Source organism: Triticum aestivum, chromosome 6A (assembly GCF_018294505.1).
Source record: "Triticum aestivum cultivar Chinese Spring chromosome 6A, IWGSC CS RefSeq v2.1, whole genome shotgun sequence".
Lineage (NCBI taxonomy): Eukaryota > Viridiplantae > Streptophyta > Magnoliopsida > Poales > Poaceae > Triticum > Triticum aestivum.
In genome coordinates this window covers 2,389,014-2,414,845 of record NC_057809.1, presented here as the reverse complement: position 1 = coordinate 2,414,845, position 25,832 = coordinate 2,389,014, and positions in this window count along the sequence as shown.

The following is a 25,832-nucleotide window of genomic DNA, read 5'->3' as shown; positions in this document are numbered from 1 at the left end:
AAATGTTAGTTATATAGAAATGTTAGAAATTTTAGTTATCAAAATCCAATCATTAAAAAAATGTTTCTTTTTGCGGGCATATAACTACTATTTGTTCTCGACGATGCCCGGCCCGCATCCTCGCCGTCGACCCGTCCGCGACGACATCCGACTGACCCATGTCCGGGACTGGGCTCCGCCGGGTTGGCACTAGGAGGTGCTGCCTGGAGGGGCGCGCCGCTTGATGAGGAACCCGGCCCCGGGTCCCGTTGTCGACCCTAATCTCATTTGGTGGCGTTCGCGTGGGCCAGTTTCGGTGCGGAGGGAGCCGGCCCCGCCGTAGGTGGTACATCGCCGTGTTAGGGAGGAGGACGAGCACGTCCATCTCTACATGGTTGCATTAGAGGGCGGCAGGTTCTCCAATACCTGGCAGTTTCTTCAGGGATCCCACTTCAGCTATGATCCTGTGAGGGTTCCTTCTCTTTGGGTGTCCACCGCCCGCGCCGCAGGAACCGCGAGTGTCCTAGATTCTTCTATAGTATTCGATCTTTATTAGCTACCTAGCCAGTGATGTACTCGATATATAATATTCAAGAAGATGTATTCGAGATTATATATTATTCGAGACGATGTATTCGAGATTATATCTATTATTCGAGACGATGTATTCGAGATTATATCTATTATTCGAGACGATGTATTCGAGATTATATCTATTATTCGAGACGATGTATTCGAGATTATATCTATTATTTGAGACGATGTATTCGAGATTATATCTATTATTCGAGACGATGTAATTTGAATACTAAATTGTTTTAAATTTCTTTTGGCATAGTTAAATAAAAGCTATGGCGGACAATACCAACAGAGAGGGAGAACAGACCATGTTCGATATAATACACGGGCCAGATGATGATCAGAATGAAGAAGATTATGACGGCTCCGAATTTCTAAACAACACCGGAGAGGGTGATATGATATTCGATCGCGATGACCGAATTGATGAAGTCATGAACTACGATTATGACAACACCGGAGAGGTATATATATTTATATAAGCAGGCATCTGGTGATCATCACATGTTTTAAATGAGTTGAAGATATATTAACGAATCGATCTTTCTTCTTTCAGCCATCCGGATCGAGCAAATCTTCAGGCAAAAGGACGAAACGAGGCCCGAACAAAAAGTTGAAGGAGGGCGTAAAGTATAATATCGAGGCAATCAAACGTAACGGCGAACCATTAGTGCCTAAGAAGATTGCGGACAAGTTCGTTCGTCAGTGCGCAGTTCTTGTGAAGGACCAACTCCCGATCTCCCTTCAAGAATGGAGAAAGCCAGCAAAGCCACGTCCAGATCTTACTTTTGTCGACGACAGACAAAAAAGTCTGCTTTGGGATACTCTCATGGAACATTTCACCCTACCAGATCATTTCATAGAAGCAGATGTGTAGAAAGTCAAGGACGCTGCTCTTAGGAAGATGGCGGTTGCATTCAAGAACCACAAGAATCGTGAATGGGACAAGTACGTCAAGGGAGGAAGGAAGACTCCAGTATTCGAGGGAACACTAGAGAATCAAAGTGCTCATTGGGACAATTTCGTGAAATTCAAGGATTCAGAATTATCTAAGGAACGGTCAAGAATAAACAAGGCCAATGCCGCAAAAAAGGATAAGTTCCATAAGCTGGGGCCAGGTGGCTATGCGGTGGGAATGCCTAAGTGGGATAAGTCTGAGAAAGAGATGCTGGATGCAAGTGTCACTCCAGAAACATTGAGCTGGCCCCCCAGGTACTACTTGGTTCTATGCACATGGGGGGGAGTTGGACCCGAAGAAAGGCAAAGTTTCCAAGAAGGCATGTCTGGACGGAGCCGAAGATAAGCTACTTGTTGCAATAGAAGAGGCTCGGTCCGGGTTGTTCGAGCCCAACAGAGAGAACGACGAGCTTACGCGTGCCCTGGGAAATCCTGAACACCCAGGAAGAACACGAGGCATGGGCGCTATTCCGTGGTATGAGGGGTTTTCGGACTGGAACGCCGACTAGAGAACCCTGCAAGAAAGAAGATTGCGAAGGAGAAGAAGAGGAAGATGGAGGAGGAGCAGAGGAAGCTCGACTATGAACGCCTTCAAGGCCTAGAATCAGCGCACGCGGACTTGGCAATCAAATTCCAGCGGCAGCAGGAGCAGATCGACTCACTTAGCCAGCAAAGGGGGTCTCAGCAGCTGCAGCAGCTAGCGGATGATACAGCATTGGATACCACCGCCCCATCCATGCCGAGAAGCAGCGTGGATTCCTCCCCGTTTGACGCAATGCTAGATAGGTACCCCGTGGATGATATCGCGGAGAACACTAACTGCAAGCTACACTTCAAAATTAAGAACATATCCTTGAAGGTGGCGGACGGTGTTGCTTATAAAAATTCCCCCGATGCAACCTTCCATTGCAACCCGATTCCAGCAGGCTATGCTCATGTCGTGGTTGATGAGGTGGTGGACCAATATTCGGGGCTAGAGCTTGACATTCCTGGAGGTGACGAGTGTTGGAAATATGCCCTAGAGGCAATAATAAATTGATTATTATTATATTTCCTTGTTCATGATAATCATTTATTATCCATGCTAGAATTGTATTGATAGGAAACTCAGATACATGTGTGGATACATAGACAACACCATGTCCCTAGTAAGCCTCTAGTTGACTAGCTCGTTGATCAATAGATGGTTACGGTTTCCTGACCATGGACATTGGATGTCATTGATAACGGGATCACATCATTAGGAGAATGATGTGATGGACAAGACCCAATCCTAAGCCTAGCACAAGATCATGTAGTTCGTATGCTAAAGCTTTTCTAATGTCAAGTATCATTTCCTTAGACCATGAGATTGTGCAACTCCCGGATACCGTAGGAATACTTTGGGTGTGCCAAACGTCACAACGTAACTGGGTGGCTATAAAGGTACACTACAGGTATCTTCAAAAGTGTCTGTTGGGTTGGCACGAATCGAGACTAGGATTTGTCACTCCGTGTGACGGAGAGGTATCTCTGGGGCCACTCGGTAGGACATCATCATAATGTGCACAATGTGATCAAGGAGTTGATCACGGGATGATGTGTTACGGAACGAGTAAAGAGACTTGCCGGTAACGAGATTGAACAAGGTATCGGGATACCGACGATCGAATCTCGGGCAAGTATCGTACCGCTAGACAAAGGGAATTGTATACGGGATTGATTAAGTCCTCGACATCGTGGTTCATCCAATGAGATCATCGTGGAACATGTGGGAGCCAACATGGGTATCCAGATCCCGCTGTTGGTTATTGACCGGAGAGTCATCTCGGTCATGTCTGCATGTTTCCCGAACCCGTAGGGTCTACACACTTAAGGTTCGATGACGCTAGGGTTATAGGGAATAGATATATGTGGTTACCGAATATTGTTCAGAGTCCCGGATGAGATCCTGGACGTCACGAGGAGTTCCGGAATGGTCCGGAGGTAAAGATTTATATATGGGAAGTCCTGTTTTGGTCGCCGGAAAGGTTTCGGAGTTTATCGGTAACGTACCGGGACCACCGGGAGGGTCCCGGGGGTCCACCAAGTGGGGCCACAAGCCCCGGAGGGCTGCATGGGCCAAGTGTGGGAGGGGACCAGCCCCAGGTGGGCTGGTGCGCCCCCCCACAAGGTCCCAAGGCGCCTCCAAGAGGGAAGGGGGGCAAACCCTAGGGCAGATGGGCCCTAAGGCCCACCCCAGGTGCGCCTCCTCCTCTCCCCCTTGTGGCCGCCACCTAGATGGGATCTAGGGGCTTCCGCCACCCCTAGGGAGGGAACCCTAGGTGGGGGCGCAGCCCCTCCCCTTCCCCTATATATACTTGAGGTTTGGGCTGCCCAACACACACGAGTTTCTCTCCTTCTTGGCGCAGCCCTACCCCTCTCCCTCCTCGTCTCTTGCGGTGCTTGGCGAAGCCCTGCTGGAGTACCACGCTCCTCCACCACCACCACGCCGTCGTGCTGCAGCTGGATGGAGTCTTCCTCAACCTCTCCCTCTCTCCTTGCTGGATCAAGGCATGGGAGACGTCACCGGGTTGTACGTGTGTTGAACACGAAGGTGCCGTCCGTTCGATACTAGGATCTTCGGTGATTTGGATCACGACGAGTACGACTCCTTCAACCCCGTTCTCATGAACGCTTCCGCATAGCGATCTACAAGGGTATGTAGATGCACTCTCCTTCCCCTCGTTGCTGGTTTCTCCATAGATAGATCTTGGTGACACGTAGGAAAATTTTGAATTTCTGCTACGTTCCCCAACAGTGGCATCATGAGCTAGGTCTATTGCGTAGATTCTATGCACGAGTAGAACACAAATTAGTTGTGGGCATTGATTTTGTTCAATATGCTTACCGTTACTAGTCCAATCTTGTTTCGACGGCATCGTGGGATGAAGCGGCCCGGACCAACCTTACACGTACGCTTACATGAGACCGGTTCCACCGACTGACATGCACTAGTTGCATAAGGTGGCTGGCGGGTGTCTGCCTCTCCCACTTTAGTCGGAACGGATTCGATGAAAAGGGTCCTTATGAAGGGTAAATAGCAATTGGCATATCACGTTGTGGTTTTTGCGTAGGTAAGAAACGTTCTTGCTAGAAACCCATAGCAGCCACGTAAAACATGCAAACAACAATTAGAGGACGTCTAACTTGTTTTTGCAGGGTATGCTATGTGATGTGATATGGCCAAAGGATGTGATGAATGATATATGTGATGTACGAGATGATCATGTTCTTGTAATAGGAATCACGACTTGCATGTCGATGAGTATGACAGCCGGCAGGAGCCATAGGAGTTGTCTTAATTTATTTATGAGCTGCGTGTCAACATAAACGTCATGTAATTACTTTACTTTATTGATAACTGTTAGCTATAGTAGTAGAAGTAATAGTTGACGAGACAACTTCATGAAGACACGATGATAGAGATCATGATGATGGAGATCATGGTGTCATGCCGGTGACAAGATGATCATGGAGCCCCAAGATGGAGATCAAAGGAGCTATATGATATTGGCCATATCATGTCACTATTATTTGATTGCATGTGATGTTTATCATGCTTATACATCTTATTTGCTTAGAACGACGGTAGTAAATAAGATGATCCCTCATTAAAATTTCAAGAAAGTGTTCCCCCTAACTGTGCACTGTTGTGAAAGTTCGTCGTTTTGAAGCACCACGTGATGATCGGGTGTGATAGATTCTTATGTTCACATACAACGGGTGTAAGCCAGATTTACACACGCGAAACACTTAGGTTAACTTGACGAGCCTAGCATGTACAGACATGGCCTCAGAACACAAGAGACCGAAAGGTTGAGCATGAGTCGTATGGTAGATACGATCAACATGAAGATGTTCACCGATGTTGACTAGTCCGTCTCACGTGATGATCGGACACGGCCTAGTTGACTCGGATCATGTAATCACTTAGATGACTAGAGGGATGTCTATCTGAGTGGGAGTTCATGAACTTAATTATCCTGAACATAGTCAAAAGGATTTTGCAAATTATGTCGTAGCTCGCGCTTTAGTTCTACTGTTTAGATATGTTCCTAGAGAAAATTTAGTTGAAAGTTGATAGTAGCAATTATGCAGACAGTAAAAGGCTTATCTTATATACCTAAGAGATTGATCCCCACTAACCTATTTATCTTAACATGCAAGCATGCCACATCACCATACAATTATAGATGGGATAAGGCCCACCATAACATACAACCATGCATGATAAAGACCCACCACCACATGCAACCATGCATGGGAAAATAATTATCATTCTATTGTTCAACTTAAATTCAATAAATATTTTATCACATATAATAAGTCATATGCATGTTTAATTTTGGTTCATGTGTTGTTAATCTAAAAATTTATATTTCACACAATCTCATCTTATTGAAATATATTGCAACCAATTCCCGCAGCAACGCGCGGGGCATCATCTAGTGTCCTTAATGCACCGCTCAGTGTGCTGAACCTCGAATGTCGTCTGTGGATGTTGCGAACATCTAACATACACATTTTGATAACTACGTGATAGTTCAGTTAAACGGTTTAGAGTTGAGGCACCGAAGACATTTTAAAACGTCGCGAAACATATGAGATGTTTCGAGGGCTGAAATTGGGATTTCAGGCTCGTGCCCACATCAAGAGGTATAAGACCTCCGACGATTTTCTTAGCCTGCAAACTAACGGAGAGAAGCTCAATTGTTGAGCTTGTGCTAAGATTGTCTGAGTACAACAATCATTTGAATCGAGTGGGAGTTGATCTTCCAAATGAGACAGTGATGTTTCTCCGAACGCATTACCACCAAGCTACTAGAGCTTCGTGATGAACTATAATATATCAGGGACATATGATGATCCTTGAGATATTCGCGATGTTTGACACCACAAAAGTAGAAATCAAGAAGGAGCATCAATTGTTGATGGTTGGTGAAACCACTAGTTTCAAGAAGGGCAAGGGCAAGAAGGGATACTTCATGAAACGGCAAATCAGCTGCTGCTCTAGTGAAGAAACCCAAAGTTGAACCCAAGCCCGAGACTAAGTGCTTCTGTAATAAGGGGAACAGTCACTGAAGCAGAACCACCCTAGATGCTTGGTAGATGAGAAGGCTGGCAAGGTCGACAGAAGTATATTGGATATGCATTATAATGTGTACTTTACTAGTACTCCTAGTAGCACCAGGGTATTAGATACCGGTTCGGTTGCTAAGTGTTAGTAACTTGAAACAAAAGGCTACGGAATAAACGGAGACTAGCTAAAAGGTGAGATGACGATATGTGTTGGAAGTATTTCCAAGGTTGATCAAATATCGTACGCTCCCTCTACCATCGAGATTGGTATTAAAACCTAAATAATTGTTATTTGGTGTTTGCGTTGAGCATAGACATGATTGGATTATGTCTATCGCGATACTGTTATTCATTTAAGGAGAATAATGGTTACTCTGTTTATTTGAATAATACCATCCTGATCGTAGTAATACACATTTTCATGCCAAAGGTATAAGATAGTAATGATAGTACCACACAAATGTGGCACTGCAATTTGAGTCATATTGGTATAAAACGCATGAAGAAGCTCCATGTTGATGGATCTTTGGACTCACTCATTTTCTGAAAGGATTGAGACATGCCAACCATGTTTGTTGGTAGATATGCATGAACAAACTCTATACAGATGGATCGTTTGGACTCACTTGATTTTGAATCACTTGAGACATGCAAATCATACCACATGGGCAAGATGACTGAAAGCCTCGTTTTCAGTAAAATGGAACAAGAAAGCAACTTGTTGGAAGTAATACATCTTGATGTGCGCAGTCCAATGAGTGCTGAGGCGTGTAGTGGATATCGTTATGTTCTTACTTCACAGATGATTTGAGTAGATACTGAGTATATTTACTTGATGAAACATAAGTCTGAATTATTGAAAGGTTCAAGTAATTTCAGAGTGAAGTTGAACATCATCGTGACAAGAGGATAAAATGTCTATGATATGATCGTAGAGATGAATATCTGAATTACGAGTTTGGCACAGAATTAAGACATTGTGGAAATTGTTTAACAACCAATACAGCCTGGAACACCATAGTGTGATGGTGTGTCCGAACATCATAACTGCACCCTATTGGATATGATGCATACCATGATGTCTCTTATCGAATTACCACGACAGTTTATGGGTTAGGCATTAGAGACAACCACATTCACTTTAAATAGGGCACCACGTAATTCCGATGAGATGACACCGTATGAACTATGGTTTAGAGAAACCTAAGCTGTCATTTCTTAAAAGTTTGGGGCTGCGACGCTTATGTGAAAAAAGTTTCAGGCTGATAAGCTCGAACCCAAAGCGGATGAATGCATCTTCATAGGACACCCAAAACAGTTGGGTGTACCTCCTGTCTCAGATCTGAAAGCAATAAGGGATTGTTTCTAGAATCGGGTCCTTTCTCGAGGAAAAGTTTCTCTCGAAAGAATTGAGTGGGACGATGGTAGAGCCTTGATGAGGTTATTGAACTGTCTCTTCAACTAGTGTGTGGCAGGGCACATGGAGTTGTTCCTGTGACACCTACACCAATTGAAGTGGAAGCTTATGATAGTGATCATGAAACTTCAGATCAAGTCACTACCAAACCTCGTGGGATGACAAGGATGCGTACTACTTCAGAGTGGTACGTAATCCTGTCTTGGAAGTCATGTTGCTAGACAACAATGAACCTACGAGCTATGGAGAAGCAATGGTGGGCCCGGATTCCGATAAATGGCTCGAGGCCATAAAATCCGAGAGAGGATCCATGTACGAAAACAAAGTGTAGACTTTGGCAGAACGGCTCGATGGTCGTAAGGCTATTGAGTACAGATGGATTTTAAAAGGAAGACGGACAATGATGGTAAGTATCACCATTAAGAAAGCTCGACTTGTCGTTAAGATGTTTTCCGACAAGTTCAAGGAGTTGACTACGATGAGACTTTCTCACTCGTAGTGATGCTAAGAGTCTGTTGGAACTATATTAGCGATTACTGCATTATTTATGAAATCTTGCAGATAGGATGACAAAACATTGTTTCCTCGGCGATTTTCTTGAGGAAAAGTTGTATGTGATACAACCGGAAGGTTTTGTCAATCCTGAAAGATGCTAACAAGTATGCAAAGCTCCAGCAATCCTTCTAAGGACTGGAGTAAGCATGTTAGAGTTGGAATATACACTTTGATGGAGTAATCAAAGATTATGGGTTTATACAAAGTTTGTTAGAAACTTGTATTTACAATAAAGTGAGTGGGAGCACTACGACATTTCTGATAAGTATATGTGGATGACATATTGTTGATCCGAAATGATGTAGAATTTCTGGAAAGCATGCAGAGTTATTTGAAAAGTGTTTTTCAATGGAAAAACTGGATTAGGCTACTTGAGTATTGAGCATTAAGATCTATAAGGATAGATCAAAATGCTTAATAGTACTTTCAAATGAATACATACCGTGACAAGATTTTGAAGGAGTTCAAAATGGATCGGCGGAGGAGGAGTTCTTGGCTGTGTTATAAGGTGTGAACATTGATTAAGACTCGAAACCTGACCGTGGCAGAATAGAGAGAAAGGACGAAGGTCGTCCCCTATGCTTTAGACGTAGGCTCTACAGTATGCTATGCTGTGTACCGCACCTGAAGTGTGCCTTGCCATGAGTCAGTCAAGGGGTACAAGAGTGATCCAAGAATGGATCACAGGACAGTGGTCAAAGTTATCCTTAGTAACTAGTGGACTAAGGAGTTTTCTCGATTATGGAGGTGGTAAAAGAGTTCATCGTAAAGGGTTATGCCGATGCAAACTTTGACACTAATCCAGATTATTCTGAGTAGTAAACTGGATTCGTATAGTCGAACAGTTATTTGGAATAGCTCCAAATAGAACGTGGTAGCTGTATCTAGGAGATGACATACATATTTCTAAAGCACACACGGATCTGAAAGATTCAGACCTGTTGACTATAACATCTCTCACAAGCATAACATGATCAAACCCAGAACTCATCGAGTGTTAATCACATGGTAATGTGAACTATATTATTGACTCTAGTAAACTCTTTGGGTGTAAGTCGCATGTGGATGTGACCTTGAGTGTTAATCACATATCGATGTGAACTGGATTATTGACTCTAGTGCAAGTGGGAGACTGTTGGAAATATGCCCTAGAGGCAATAATAAATTGATTATTATTATATTTCCTTGTTCATGATAATCGTTTATTATCCATGCTAGAATTGTATTGATAGGAAACTCAGATACATGTGTGGATACATAGACAACACCATGTCCCTAGTAAGCCTCTAGTTGACTAGCTTGTTGATCAATAGATGGTTACGGTTTCCTGACCATGGACATTGGATGTCATTGATAACAGGATCACATCATTAGGAGAATGATGTGATGGACAAGACCCAATCCTAAGCCTAGCACAAGATCATGTAGTTCGTATGCTAAAGCTTTTCTAATGTCAAGTATCATTTCCTTAGACCATGGGATTGTGCAACTCCCGAATACCCTAGGAATACTTTGGGTGTGCCAAACGTCACAACGTAACTGGGTGGCTATAAAGGTACACTACAGGTATCTCCGAAAGTGTCTGTTGGGTTGGCACGAATCGAGACTGGGATTTGTCACTCCGTGTGACGGAGAGGTATCTCTGGGCCCACTCGGTAGGACATCATCATAATGTGCACAATGTGATCAAGGAGTTGATCACGGGATGATGTGTTATGGAACGAGTAAAGAGACTTGCCGGTAACGAGATTGAACAAGGTATCGGGATACCGACGATCGAATCTCGGGCAAGTATCATACCGCTAGACAAAGGGAATTGTATACGGGATTGATTAAGTCCTCGACATCGTGGTTCATCCGATAAGATCATCGTGGAACATGTGGGAGCCAACATGGGTATCCAGATCCCGCTGTTGGTTATTGACCGGAGAGTCATCTCGGTCATGTCTGCATGTTTCCCGAACCCGTAGGGTCTACACACTTAAGGTTCGATGACGCTAGGGTTATAGCGAATAGATATACGTGGTTACCGAATATTGTTCGGAGTCCCGGATGAGATCCCGGACGTCACGAGGAGTTCCGGAATGGTCCGGAGGTAAAGATTTATATATGGGAAGTCCTGTTTTGGTCGCCAGAAAGGTTTCGGGGTTTATCGGTAACGTACCGGGACCACCGGGAGGGTCCCGGGGGTCCACCAAGTGGGGCCACAAGCCCCGGAGGGCTGCATGGGCCAAGTGTGGGAGGGGACCAGCCCCAGGTGGGCTGGTGCGCCCCCCCCCCCACAAGGGCCCAAGGCGCCTCCAAGAGGGAAGGGGGGCAAACCCTAGGGCAGATGGGCCCTAAGGCCCACCCCAGGTGCGCCTCCCCCTCTCCCCCTTGTGGCCGCCACCTAGATGGGATCTAGGGGCTGCCGCCACCCCTAGGGAGGGAACCCTAGGTGGGGGCGCAGCCCCTCCCCTTCCCCTATATATACTTGAGGTTTGGGCTGCCCAACACACACGAGTTTCTCTCCTTCTTGGCGCAGCCCTACCCCTCTCCCTCCTCGTCTCTTGCGGTGCTTGGCGAAGCCCGGCTGGAGTACCACGCTCCTCCACCACCACCATGCCGTCGTGCTGCTGCTGGATGGAGTCTTCCTCAACCTCTCCCTCTCTCCTTGCTGGATCAAGGCATGGGAGACGTCACCGGGCTGTACGTGTGTTGAACACGGAGGTGCCGTCCGTTCGACACTAGGATCTCCGGTGATTTGGATCACGACGAGTACGACTCCTTCAACCCCGTTCTCTTGAACGCTTCCGCATAGCAATCTACAAGGGTATGTAGATGCACTCTCCTTCCCCTCGTTGCTGGTTTCTCCATAGATAGATCTTGGTGACACGTAGGAAAATTTTGAATTTCTGCTACGTTCCCCAACAATGAGGAGCACACACTCGGAGATGCCAAACATCGTATCATCCTATGGAGAAAAGATTGCATCATCTTTCGAAGGCCACCGACACCGCGTCACCCGACTGTTGGGGAACGTAGCAGAAATTCAAAATTTTCCTACGTGTCACCAAGATCTATCTATGGAGAGACTAGCAACGAGGGGAAGGAGAGTGCATCTACATACCCTTGTAGATCGCTAAGCGGAAGCGTTCAAGTGAACGGGGTTGATGGAGTCGTACTCATCGTGATTCAAATCACCGATGATCAAGTGCCGAACGCACGGCACCTCCGCGTTCAACACACGTACAGCCCGGTGACGTCTCCCACGCCTTGACCCAGCAAGGAGAGAGGGAGAGGTTGAGGAAGACTCCATCCAGCAGCAGCACAACGGCGTGGTGGTGATGGAGGAGCATGGCAATCCTGCAGGGCTTCGCCAAGCACCACAGAAGAGGAGAAGAACTTGGGAGAGAGGGAGGGGCTGCACCAAAGGCATAAGGGGTTGTCTCAAGAGGCCCTCCTACCCTCACTATATATAGGGATCCCAAGGGGGGGTGCGCCAGCCTAGGAGATCCAATCTCCTAGGTGCGGCAGCCAAGGGGAGGTTTCCCTCCCCCCCAAGGCACCTAGAGGTGCCTTCCACCATTGGGACTCTTCCCTTATGTGGAACCCTAGGCGCATGGGATTTTGGGGCTGGTGCCCTTGGCCCATCTAGGCCAAGGCACACCCCTTACAGCCCATGTGGCCCCCCGGGACAGGTGGCCCCACCCGGTGGGCCCCCGGGACCCCTCCGGTGGTCTCGGTACAATACCGATAACCCCGAAACTTGTCCCGATGGCCGAAACAGCACTTCCTATATATAATTCTTTACCTTCGGACCATTCCGGAACTCCTCGTGACGTCCGGGATCTCATCCGGGACTCCGAACAACATTCGGTAACCACATACAAGCTTCCTTTATAACCCTAGCGTCATCGAACCTTAAGTGTGTAGACCCTACGGGTTCGGGAGACATGCAGACATGACCGAGACGTTCTCCAGTCAATAACCAACAGTGGGATCTGGATACCCATGTTGGCTCCCACATGTTCCACGATGATCTCATCGGATGAACCACGATGTCAAGGACTTCATCAATCCCGTATACAATTCCCTTTGTCTATCGGTATGTTACTTGCCCGAGATTCGATCGTCGGTATCCAATACCTAGTTCAATCTCGTTACCGGCAAGTCTCTTTACTCGTTCTGTAACACATCATCCCGTGATCAACTCCTTGGTCACATTGCGCATATGATGATGTCCTACCGAGTGGGCCCAGAGATACCTCTCCGTTTACACGGAGTGACAAATCCCAGTCTCGATTCGTGCTAACCCAACAGACAATTTCGGAGATACCTGTAATGCACCTTTATAGTCACCCAGTTACGTTGTGACGTTTGATACACCCAAAGCATTCCTACGGTATCCGGGAGTTGCACAATCTCATGGTCTAAGGAAATGATACTTGACATTAGAAAAGCTTTAGCATACGAACTACACGATCTAGTGCTATGCTTAGGATTGGGTCTTGTCCATCACATCATTCTCCTAATGATGTGATCCCATTATCAACGACATCCAATGTCCATGGTTAGGAAACCGTAACCATCTATTGATCAACGAGCTAGTCAACTAGAGGCTTACTAGGGACATGGTGTTGTCTATGTATCCACACATGTATCTGAGTTTCCTATCAATACAATTATAGCATGGATAATAAACGATTATCATGAACAAGGAAATATAATAATAACCAATTTATTATTGCCACTAGGGCATATTTCCAACAGTCTCCCACTTGCACTAGAGTCAATAATCTAGTTCACATCGCCATGTGATTAACACTCACAGGTCACATCGCCATGTGACCAACACCCAAGAGTTTACTAGAGTCAGTAGTCTAGTTCACATCACTATGTGATTAACACTCAATGAGTTTTAGGTTTGATCATGTTGCTTGTGAGAGAGGTTTTAGTCAACAGGTCCGAACCTTTCAGATCCGTGTGTGCTTTACAAATCTCTATGTCATCTCCTAGATGTAGCTACCACGCTCTATTTGGAGCTATTCCAAATAACTGTTCTACTTGGAGCTATTCTAAATTGTTGCTCCATTATATGCATCCGGTATCTCTACTCAGAGCTATCCGGATAGGTGTTAAGCTTGCATCGACGTAACCCTTTACGACGAACTCTTTTACCACCTCCATAATCGGGAAAATTCCTTAGTCCACTAGTTACTAAGGATAACTTTGACCGCTGTCCTGTGATCCATTCTTGGATCACTCTTGTACCCCTTGACTGACTCATGGCAAGGCACACTTCAGGTGCGGTACACAGCATAGCATACTGTAGAGCCTACGTCTTAAGCATAGGGGACGACTTTCGTCCTTTCTCTCTATTCTGCCATGGTTGAGCTTTCAGTCTTAACTTCATACCTTACAACTCAGGCAAGAACTCCTTCTTTGACTGATCCATCTTGAACACCTTCAAGATCATGTAAAGGTATGTGCTCATTTGAAAGTACCATTAAGCGTTTTGATCTATCCTTATAGATCTTGATGCTCAATGTTCAAGTAGCTTAATCCAGGCTCTCCATTGAAAACACTTTCCAAATAACCCTATATGCTTTCTAGAAATTCTACGTCATTTCTGATCAACAATATGTCAACAACATATATTTATCAGAAATTCTATAGTGCTTCCACTCACTTCTTTGGAAATACAAGTTTCTCATAAACTTTGTATAAACCCAAAATCTTTGATCATCTCATCAAAGCGCACATTCCAACTCCGAGATGCTTACTCCAGTCCTCAGAAGGATTGCTGGAGCTTTGCATACTTATTAGCATCTTTCAGGATTGACAAAACCTTCCGGTTGTATCACATACAACCTTTCCTCAAGAAAATCGTCGAGGAAACAATGTTTTGACATCCTATCTGCAAGATTTCATAAATAATGCAGTAATCGCTAATATAATTCCAACAGACTCTTAGCATCGCTACGAGTGAGAAAGTCTCATCGTAGTCAACTCCTTGAACTTGTCAGAAAACATCTTAACGACAAGTCGAGCTTTCTTAATGGTGACATTTACCATCATTGTCCGTCTTCCTTTTAAAATCCATCTACACTCAACAGCCTTACGACCATCAAGTAGTTCTTCCAAAGTCTACACTTTGTTTTCATACATGGATCCTCTCTCGGATTATATGGCCTCAAGCCATTTATCGGAATCCAGGCCCACCATCTCTTCTCCATAGCTCGTAGGTTCATTGTTGTCTAGCAACATGACTTCCAAGACAGGATTACGTACCACTCCGAAGTAGTACGCATCCTTGTCATCCCACGAGGTTTGGGAGTGACTTGATCCGAAGTCTCATGATCAATATCATAAGCTTCCACTTCAATTGGTGTAGGTGCCACAGGAACAACTCTTTGTGCCCTGCTATACACTAGTTGAAGTGACGGTTCAATAACCTCATCAAGTCTCCACCATCCTCCCACTCAATTCTTTCGAGAGAAACTTTTCCTCGAGAAAGGACCCGATTCTAGAAACAATCCCTTATTGCTTTCGAATCTGAGACAGGAGGTATACCCAACTGTTTTGGGTGTCCTATGAAGATGCATTTATCCGCTTTGGGTTCGAGCTTATCAGCCTGAAACTTTTTCACATAAGCGTCGCAGCCCCAAACTTTTAAGAAATGACAGCTTAGGTTTCTCTAAACCATAGTTCATACGGTGTCATCTCATCGGAATTACGTGGTGCCCTATTTAAAGTGAATGTGGTTGTCTCTAATGCCTAACCCATAAACTATTGTGGTAATTCGATAAGAGACATCATGGTATGCATCATATCCAATAGGGTGCGGTTATGATGTTCGGACACACCATCACACTATGGTGTTCCAGGCTGTATCAGTTGTGAAACAATTTCCACAATGTCTTAATTCTGTGCCAAACTCGTAATTCAGATATTCATCTCTATGATCATATCATAGATATTTTATCCTCTTGTCACGACGATCTTTCAACTTCACCCTGAAATTACTTGAACCTTTCAATAATTCAGACTCGTGATTCATCAAGTAAATATATTCAACATCTACTCAAATCATCTGTGAAGTAAGAACATAACGATATCCACTACATGCCTCAGCACTCATTGGACCGCACACATCAAAATGTATTACTTCCAGCAAGTTGCTTTCTAGTTCCATTTTACTGAAAACGAGGCTTTCAGTCATCTTGCCCATGTGGTATGATTTGCATGTCTCAAGTGATTTAAAATCAAGTGAGTCCAAACGGTCCATTTGCATGGAGTTTCTTCATGCATATACACCAATAGACATGGTTCGCATGTCTCAAACTTTTCAAAACGAGTGAGCCCAAAGATCCATCAACAAGGAGCTTCTTCATGCGTTTTATACCGATATGACTTAAGTGGCAGTGCGACAAGTAGGTGGTACTATCATTACTATCTTTTGGCATGAACATGTGTATCACTACGATCGAGATTCAATAAACTATTCATTTTAGGTGTAAGACCATTGAAGGTATTATTCAAATAAACAGAGTAACCATTATTCTCCTTAAATGAATAACCGTATTGCGACAGACATAATCCAATCATGTCTATGCTCAATGCAAACACCAATCTCGATGGTAGAGGGAGCGTGCGATGCTTGATCATATCAACATTGGAAACACATATCGTCAGCTCACCTTTAGCTAGTCCCCGTTTATTCCGTAGCTTTTATTTCGAGTTACTAACACTTAGCAACCGAACCCGTATCTAATACCCTGGTGCTACTAGGAGTACTAGTAAAATACACATTAACATAATGTATATCCAATATACTTCTATCGACCTTGCCAGCCTTCTAATCTACCAAGTATCTAGGGTAATTCTGCTCCAGTGGTTGTTCCCTTTATTACAGAAGCACTTAGTCTCAGGTTTGGGTTCAACCTTGGGTTTCTTCACTAGAGCAGCAGCTGAATTGCCGTTTTATGAAGTATCCCTTCGTGCCCTTGCCCTTCTTGAAACTAGTGGTTTCACCAACCATCAACAATTGATGCTCCTTCTTGATTTCTACTTTTGTGGTGTCAAACATCACGAACATCTCAAGGATCATCATATATGTCCCTGATATATTATAGTTCATCACGAAGCTCTAGCAGCTTGGTGGTAATGACTTCGGAGAAACATCACTATCTCATCTGGAAGATCAATTCCCACTTGATTCAAGCGATTGTTGTACTCAGACAATCTGAGCACAAGCTCAACAATTGAGCTTTTCTCCTTAGTTTGCAGGTTAAGAAAATCGTCGGAGGTCTTATACCTCTTGACGTGGGCACGAGCCTGTAATTCCAATTTCAGCCCTCAAAACATCTCATATGTTTCGTGACGTTTCAAAAAACGTCTTTGGTGCCTCAACTCTAAACCATTTAACTGAACTATCATGTAGTTATCAAAACGTGTATGTCAGATGTTCGCAACATCCACACACAATGTTCAAGGTTTAGCACACTGAGCGGTGCATTAAGGACATAAGCCTTCTAAGAAGCAATGAGGACAATCCTCAGTCTACGGACCTAGTCCGCATAATTGCTACTATCAACTTTCAACTAATTTTTCTCTAGGAACATATCTAAACAGTAGAACTATAGCGTGAGCTACAACATAATTTGCAAAATCCTTTTGACTATGTTCAGAATAATTAAGTTCATCTTATGAACTCCCACTTAGATAGACATCCCTCTAGTCATCTAAGTGATTACATGATCTGAGTCAACTAGGCCGTGTCCGATCTGTGCGTGAGACGGACTAGTCAACGTCGGTGAACATCATCATGTTGATCGTATCTTCTATACGACTCATGCTCGACCTTTCGGTCTTCTGTGTTCCGAGGCCATGTCTCTACATGCTAGGCTCGTCAAGGTAACCCTAAGTGTTTTTGTATGTGTAAAACTGTCTTACACCCGTTGTATGTGAACGTAAGGATATATCACACCCGATTAACACGTGGTGCTTCGAAACGACGAACTGTAGCAACGGTGCACAGTTAGGGGAGAACACTTCTTGAAATTGTTGTAAGGGATCATCTTATTTACTACCGTCGTTCTAAGCAAATAAGATGTATAAATATGATAAACATCATATGCAATCAAATAATAGTGACATGATATGGCCAATATCATATAGCTCCTTTGATCTCCATCTTGGGGCTCCATGATCATCTATTACAAGAACATGATCAATCTCATACATCACATATATCATTCATCACATCCTTTTGGCCATATCACATCACATAGCATACCCTGCAAAAACAAGTTAGACGTCCTCTAATTGTTGTTTGCATGTTTTACGTGGCTGCTATGGGTTTCTAGCAAGAACGTTTCTTACCTACGCAAAGACCACAACGTGATATGCCAATTGCTATTTACCCTTCATAAGGACCCTTTTCATCGAATCCGATCCGACTAAAGCGGGAGAGACAGACACCCGCCAGCCACCTTATGCAACTAGTGCATGTTTGTCGGTGGAACCGGTCTCACGTAAGAGTACGTGTAAGGTTGGTCCGGGCCGCTTCATCCCACGATGCCGCCGAATCAAGATAAGACTAGTAACGGTAAGCATATTGAACAAAATCAACGCCCACAACTACTTTGTGTTCTACTCGTGCATAGAATCTACGCAATAGACCTAGCTCATGATGCCACTGTTGGGGAACGTAGCAGAAATTCAAAATTTTCCTACGTGTCACCAAGATCTATCTATGGAGATACTAGCAACGAGGGGAAGGAGAGTGCATCTACATACCCTTGTAGATCGCTAAGCGGAAGCGTTCAAGTGAACGGGGTTGATGGAGCCGTACTCGTCGTGATTCAAATCACCGATGATCAAGTGCCGAACGCACGGCACCTCCGCGTTCAACACACGTACAGCCCGGTGACGTCTCCCATGCCTTGATCCAGCAAGGAGAGAGGGAGAGGTTGAGGAAGACTCCATCCAACAGCAGCACAACAGCGTGGTGGTGATGGAGGAGCATGGCAATCCTGCAGGGCTTCGCCAAGCACCACAGAAGAGGAGAAGAACTTGGGAGAGGGGGAGGGGCTGCACCAAAGGCATAAGGGGTTGTCTCAAGAGGTCCTCCTACCCTCACTATATATAGGGATCCCAAGGGGGGGGGGGTGCGCCAGCCTAGGAGATCCAATCTCCTAGGTGCAGCAGCCAAGGGGAGGTTTCCCTCCCCCCCAAGGCACCTAGAGGTGCCTTCCACCATTGGGACTCTTCCCTTATGTGGAACCCTAGGCGCATGGGCTTTGGGGGCTGGTGCCCTTGGCCCATATAGGCCAAGACGCACCCCTTACAGCCCATGTGGCCCCACGGGACAGGTGGCCCCACCCGGTGGGCCCCCGGGACCCCTCCGGTGGTCCCGGTACAATACCGATAACCCTGAAACTTGTCCGGATGGCCGAAACAGCACTTCCTATATATAATTCTTTACCTCCGGACCATTCCGGAACTCCTCGTGACGTCCGGGATCTCATTCGGGACTCCGAACAACATTCGGTAACCACATACAAGCTTCCTTTATAACCCTAGCGTCATCGAACCTTAAGTGTGTAGACCCTACGGGTTCGGGAGACATGCAGACATGACCGAGACGTTCTCCAGTCAATAACCAACAGCGGGATCTGGATACCCATGTTGGCTCCCACATGTTCCACGATGATCTCATCGGATGAACCACGATGTCAAGGACTTCATCAATCCCGTATACAATTCCCTTTGTCTATCGGTATGTTACTTGCCCGAGATTCGATCGTCGGTATCCAATACCTAGTTCAATCTCGTTACCGGCAAGTCTCTTTACTCATTCCATAACACATCATCCCGTGATCAACTCCTTGGTCACATTGCGCATATGATGATGTCCTACCGAGTGGGCCCAGAGATACCTCTCCGTTTACACGGAGTGACAAATCCCAGTCTCGATTCGTGCCAACCCAACAGACACTTTCGGAGATACCTGTAATGCACCTTTATAGTCACCCAGTTACGTTGTGACGTTTGATACACCCAAAGCATTCCTACGGTATCCGGGAGTTGCACAATCTCATGGTCTAAGGAAATGATACTTGACATTAGAAAAGCTTTAGCATACGAACTACACGATCTAGTGCTATGCTTAGGATTGGGTCTTGTCCATCACATCATTCTCCTAATGATGTGATCCCGTTATCAACGACATCCAATGTCCATAGTTAGGAAACCGTAACCATCTATTGATCAACGAGCTAGTCAACTAGAGGCTTACTAGGGACATGGTGTTGTCTATGTATCCACACATGTATTTGAGTTTCCTATCAATACAATTATAGCATGGATAATAAACGATTATCATGAACAAGGAAATATAATAATAACCAATTTATTATTGCCTCTAGGGCATATTTCCAACACCGACTCCTCGTCGAAGTCCGCCACCGAGTCAGCAGACTCCCGCTCCTCCAAGTCCACCAACGCGTGAGGCCACTCCTCCTCCTCCAAGTCCGGCAAAGTGTCAGGCCACTCCTCCTCCAAGTCCGACACAGCGTCAGACGTCCACTCCTCCTCCAAGTTCGGCACAACCTCAGGTCGCTGCAAGTCCGGCACAGCTTCAGGCCACTCCTCCTCGTCCAACTCAGCCCCGTCAGCCATCTCCGCCGCCTCAGCAATCGCAGAAGAGACACCCCGCAGCTATGGTGCGTAGCGATACGAGTCGAGGTCATAGTACAGGAAGTACAGGCGGAGGCAAGCGATATAAATATGGTCCAAACCTCACTACTCCTCTTCCTGTGAGGGCTTACGACAGGACCGAGGAGCAAACCAATTCCATAGTGCGGGCAGAAGTCGACGCCCATTTTGGACCGAAACTGCCACCGACGCCAAGGGAGAAAGTGCCTGTGGAAGTAGTTGACCACTTCATTCATATGGCTCAACCACCAGCTCCTAAGCCTGTTGACACAGACTATGAGCGCCACATCAGGAAGTTACATCGACAACGTCTACAGAAGGAGGCGAGCTCGAGCTCGAGCAAACAACAAGCAGCTGTCAAAAAATGCGGGAAAACCGTTGCCCAGCTGGGAGAACAGGCGGCGCAATCGATCCTCCCGCTTGTTGTGCCGCCAACAACACGTGACAGTATGCGCGTCCAATATTATTGTGGCCAAACAGTTTACGTTCCTGAGGTGGGCGATGTGGTAATAACCCAGGAGCATATAATGCAGGCTGAAACTCTCAAAATCACTGTTGGACAACTCCTCGAGATCGAGGACATGCCTGTGCTTAAAGAGGAGGAAATAAAACGGAAATATGCCCGGGGCCAACCTTTGGTCAAGCCAGAAGGGGTCAAGAAGCTCCCAACGAGAATGTATGAATTACATGAATGGTACATGGACATTACCAAGAGATCCGATCGAGAGTCCCTCATGGTGCAAGTCAAGAAGGATCATTACTACCATGAGAAACCTGTGACCGTTGAGTATTCTGAACTATTTCAGTTATACAATCAAGACACACTCGACAAATCTATCGTCAGTTGCTATTATCTGTAGGTGATTTCTTTCTGTAATTTAAGTCTCAAGCTAGCTGTAGTGATCCTTTTGATCAATCATTACCTGTAATTATCCTCACTATATTCTTTTCTGTGGTATTATGCAGGATGAAGATGTATGAAATGAAAAAAGGTGGACGCTATGGCATTGGGTTCATTGACCCAAACACTGTTAATGAATACACACGGAAAATAAACAAGCATCATGAAAAGCAGGTAGAGGACAGCATGCTAGAGTTCTTGAAGCGCCTCAAATACAATGAAGATATACTACTTCCTTACAACTTCCAGTGAGTCACACTTTCTTGTATTACAAATTCTCTGTTTTTGCCTACTAGCTAGCTACATGTTTTTGCTTATATATGCCCGCTTAATTAAGACGTGCAAACGTGTGTGCATGCAGATTTCACTGGATCTTGTGTATCATTAAAGTTGACGCCGGAACTGTTCAAATACTGGACTCGCTACTCAAAGCAAATATTGACTATAACATCTTGTTTGGGATAGTCAACAGGTAATTTCAATCATTATTAACTATATATCTCGGCCTATTTAGTTCGTCATTTCATGATATGAACTATTTAATAACCCCTTTATTCATTTTCTTTGTCGACGGGCAGGGCTTGGGCAAGGTTCATCAGCGTCACGGAAGGCGAATGGAAACGACAGCTGAAATGGTTTCGACCCAAGGTAAATAATTAAGTAGTACTCCCTCCGTAAACTAATATAAGAGTGTTTAGAATACTAAAATAGTGATCTAAACGCTCTTATATTAGTTTACAGAGGGGGTACTAGCTAGCTAGCTAGTTGCCATCTCTTTAATTATCATGCTTGATTAATTATTATCTGATCAAATTAAATTCCATTCTCGTAATAAAGGCCCTGAAGCAGGCGCAGGGGACTGATCTGTGTGTGTTCTGCGTTTGCAAGAACATTCGCATGATGGCGTCCGAAAGGAGCAGATCTCAAAGACAGGAATGGGTACGCTTGTCAGAATACTATTCACAATTTTTACACCATTATCGATATCTAGTCACACAACTAATATACATGCATATTGATCTCCTTCTTAACAGTTCAAAGAGGTGCGGGACAAGCTCCTAGAAATGGAGCGCGTAGAAGCACTTCAAGAGGAAATAGCGGGATTTTTGCTCGACCAGGTCATAAATCCGAAGGGAGAATACTATTACACGCTACCGCCCCCATCAACCAGGTCATGAACCACTTCCAATTGTCATCGTGCTTCGAAGGCACCAATTAGGCTAATGCCACTGGCTCCGAAGGAAACATGCATATGTAGGAGAAATTGTATATAGCTATATATGTGTGTATGTGTGAATTAATATGGTGATTTGTGAGACATTGATGATATATATATGATTGGTTCTACTAGAAATTCTATTTATATATATATATATATATATATATATATATGCATAACGTGTACAATGTGTAGTACCGTAAAATACCAGCAAACCAAAAAGAATTAAAATGGAAAACACAAAATTAAATGAAAAAGAAATCATAAAACCAAAAACCCCCCAAACATTTTAGTACCGGTTGGTGTTACCAACCGATACTAAAGGACTCCCGGCCCCCGGAGCTGGCTCGTGCCACGTGGTTGCCCTTTAGCACCGGTTCGTACTGAACCGGTACTAAGGGGGGGGGGGGGGCTTTAGTGACCACACTTTAGTGCCGGTTATGAAATCGGTGCTATTGCCCGGTTCTGCACTAGTGTCTACTGTATGTCCGGATCTGATCAATTAAAAGCCACCAATATATATACTGTACATCCGGATGGCAGCAGGCCGCAGTTTCGCTGATATTTGGGTTTGTCGGTGATTAGCATGCTTGAGTTTTGCCGATAGCATGTTTGAACTTAGACGGAAGCAACTACCCTTTTTATTTGTTTCACTTTTTTCTTTCAAATGCTTCAACTTCATTTGGCGGAAGCATGGTAATGGTCAACTTCTTTTAGTGGAAGCGTGCTAATGCTTGGTAGTATTTGGCCTTCCGCCACGCTTAGTACTGTAGCTGCTAACGCTTTGGTAGCATTTGGCAGAAAGCATGCTAATGCTTTAGTAGCATCCTCAGCCTTATGTAAATTTCAGTTGGCGGAAGCAGCTTTATTTGGCAGTAGCTAAATGCGTCTTAATGCTTCATTTGGTGACTAATTTTAATGGAAGCTACGGAAGCATCATAATTAGTAGCCTTCCTTCAAACAAAATGCTACTAATCATAGTTTTTTAAAGTACTAATAGAGATGAACATTTACAGTATATGGTTGGATGGTGGGCCCCCATATCGTGTCCAAGGACTAGTCGGGGCACAGTCCACGGACGGATAGTTTGTCCATTTTAAAGGATAGCGTTGTACATGCCATAGTCATGCATGAAGTATGTACATAGTTCACCAAAGAAAATGTGCAAAAGCAGAGGCAGCTGTCAGCTGAGATGCCTTAGCTCTTTAAGGAAGTTTTATTATGTGCGTTTCTTGCAGAAGATAGAAGAGTATATAATGCAGGACAGTCAAAGCGAAAAGCGGAGGCGCGCATCAGATGTGGATAACATTGGGCACGCAAAGTAACACGATAGTATATAGTGCAGGACAGCCAAAGCGAAAAGCGAAGGCGCGCATCAGATGTGGATTACATGGGGCACGCAAAGCAACACGATGCCAAAGAGCGTTTCGATCGATCGAGAATGCATGAGCTTCCGGCCTTTCGGATGCATGCATGCATGCAGCACACGCAAAGAGAAAGATGACATACTCCTACCTCCCACGTGTCTGCATGTGAATAAAGGAAAACTAAGCAAAAGAAAGGAGAGTATGGTCTTTGCCTGGGATTCCCATGATCACCTTGCCAGAAAATAAAAGGTGAGTCGAGCGAACGAGAGCTCTTGAGCCTGTGCGGCCGGTTTCTCCATCCATGCCACCACCTCGCTCTCCTCGTACTCCCTCCGTTTCAAAATAGATAACCCAACTTTGTACTAAAGTTAATACAAAGTTAAGTCATCTATTTTAGAACGGAGGGAGTAGAAACGAGCCCCTAGTTATCTACTCCGTCCGTTCTTAAATATAACTCTTTTTTAGAGATTTTAATATGAACTACATACAGATGTATATAGACGTAGTTTAGAGTGTAGATTCACTCATTTTGCTCCGTATGTAGTCCATATTGAAATCTGTAAAAAAGACTTATATTTAGGAACGAAACGAGTATATGTTACCATATTATTTATAGTCGATCTTAAAGAAAGTATAAGAAATTAAAAAAAACTACTGACACTACTAGAATCTGGTTTTGTGCCGAGCTCCAGAACGTTGCGGAGTTCATTTTATCGCGAACTCAGCAAATTTGGTGGCTGTTGAGTTTGATTCAGTATTAGACTCGGCTGTGACAAGCAACTCGGTGGACTTGTGACTTTGCCTACTTCCACCAAAAAACGACTAGGCGAACAAAAACAACTCAGCAGAAACTCAAGTTCGCCGAGTTCCCGACAGAAAACCCCATCAAAGTCTTACAGGTGGGCCCTGCTGTAGAGTAGGCGACGAAGCCGTGACGGCATCCAATCTTTGCCGAGTTTTGGCTAACGGAGACTCGGCACACATTTTCTCCTTTCCATTTGTTAATAAGAATGCCAAGGGTCACATATTTGTCGGGTTTTCGTTAAAGGGGATGTTGATGCAACAAACCTGACAGTGAATAGTAGGCTGCGAATAATGGCTCAATCTAATTTCGGCATAGGTGTGACGCTCGGATTTTATGAGTTCAGGCCCCTCGCGGAGAGGTAAAAGCCCTACTTCTTGAACCCTGGGGCTATCTTTCTCTGGTGTCTGGATTATAAGAGGGTTGCGAACCCTTGTCTTAGTGCTCGGGGGTGGCTTATATAGGGTGCACCGCCCCTCATTATGGGTACGTTAAAAGGGAGATGATGCAGGGGATTGATTATAGGTGTTACAGGTAACTGATGCTATTACTACACTTGAAGTCTGGTGTTGTGCTCCTCGGACGTTCCAGGCCCCGCACGACTCATTCGCCGCTCATGTCCGTGTGCTGGCGAGCATGGCCGAGTAGTGGCGAAGCGTCCGAGTGAGCTGCCTCCATCCGAGTGGATGGATTGCATCCGAATGAGTATTCAGAGGTGGGCCTCCGAATGCACCTACGGTTCAGGAACCTTCCAGTGATGGTATGGGGTCGTAGATGGGTCCAGGATGTCAGGTCCTTGACCCTACCCTGAGTAGGTGACACCATCATTAGCCCCCGAATCGGATGAGGTCTCGTGGGACGAATGGGCTGAACCCTTGATTCGGTTCGAGTGCTGCAGAAGCACGCAGAATCCATCACCAAGTGTTACAAAACGTGACGTGAGCGAAACCTCAATGGATACTGGACTAGAAGTTTCCCAACTGGTCGGGCTATATTGACTGCTGGGTAAAACTTGGTGTCACTCATATGTCTCTTGGAAGAGATAGACTATAGGCCCGGGTGCGGACGTGCCATGTAACTCGAGTGATGATGTCGGAGCGTGGGCTGATTCTCCAGAGAGATGCTACTCATTATCCCAAGGGAACGCCAACATAGGCCATCTCCGAGTCCAAGTTTCTGAGGCTCACGCCTTGGAACCTGGAAAAGGGCCAAGTTAATTCGTAATGGAGTGTTGAGCTCATCCCATTGCAGTC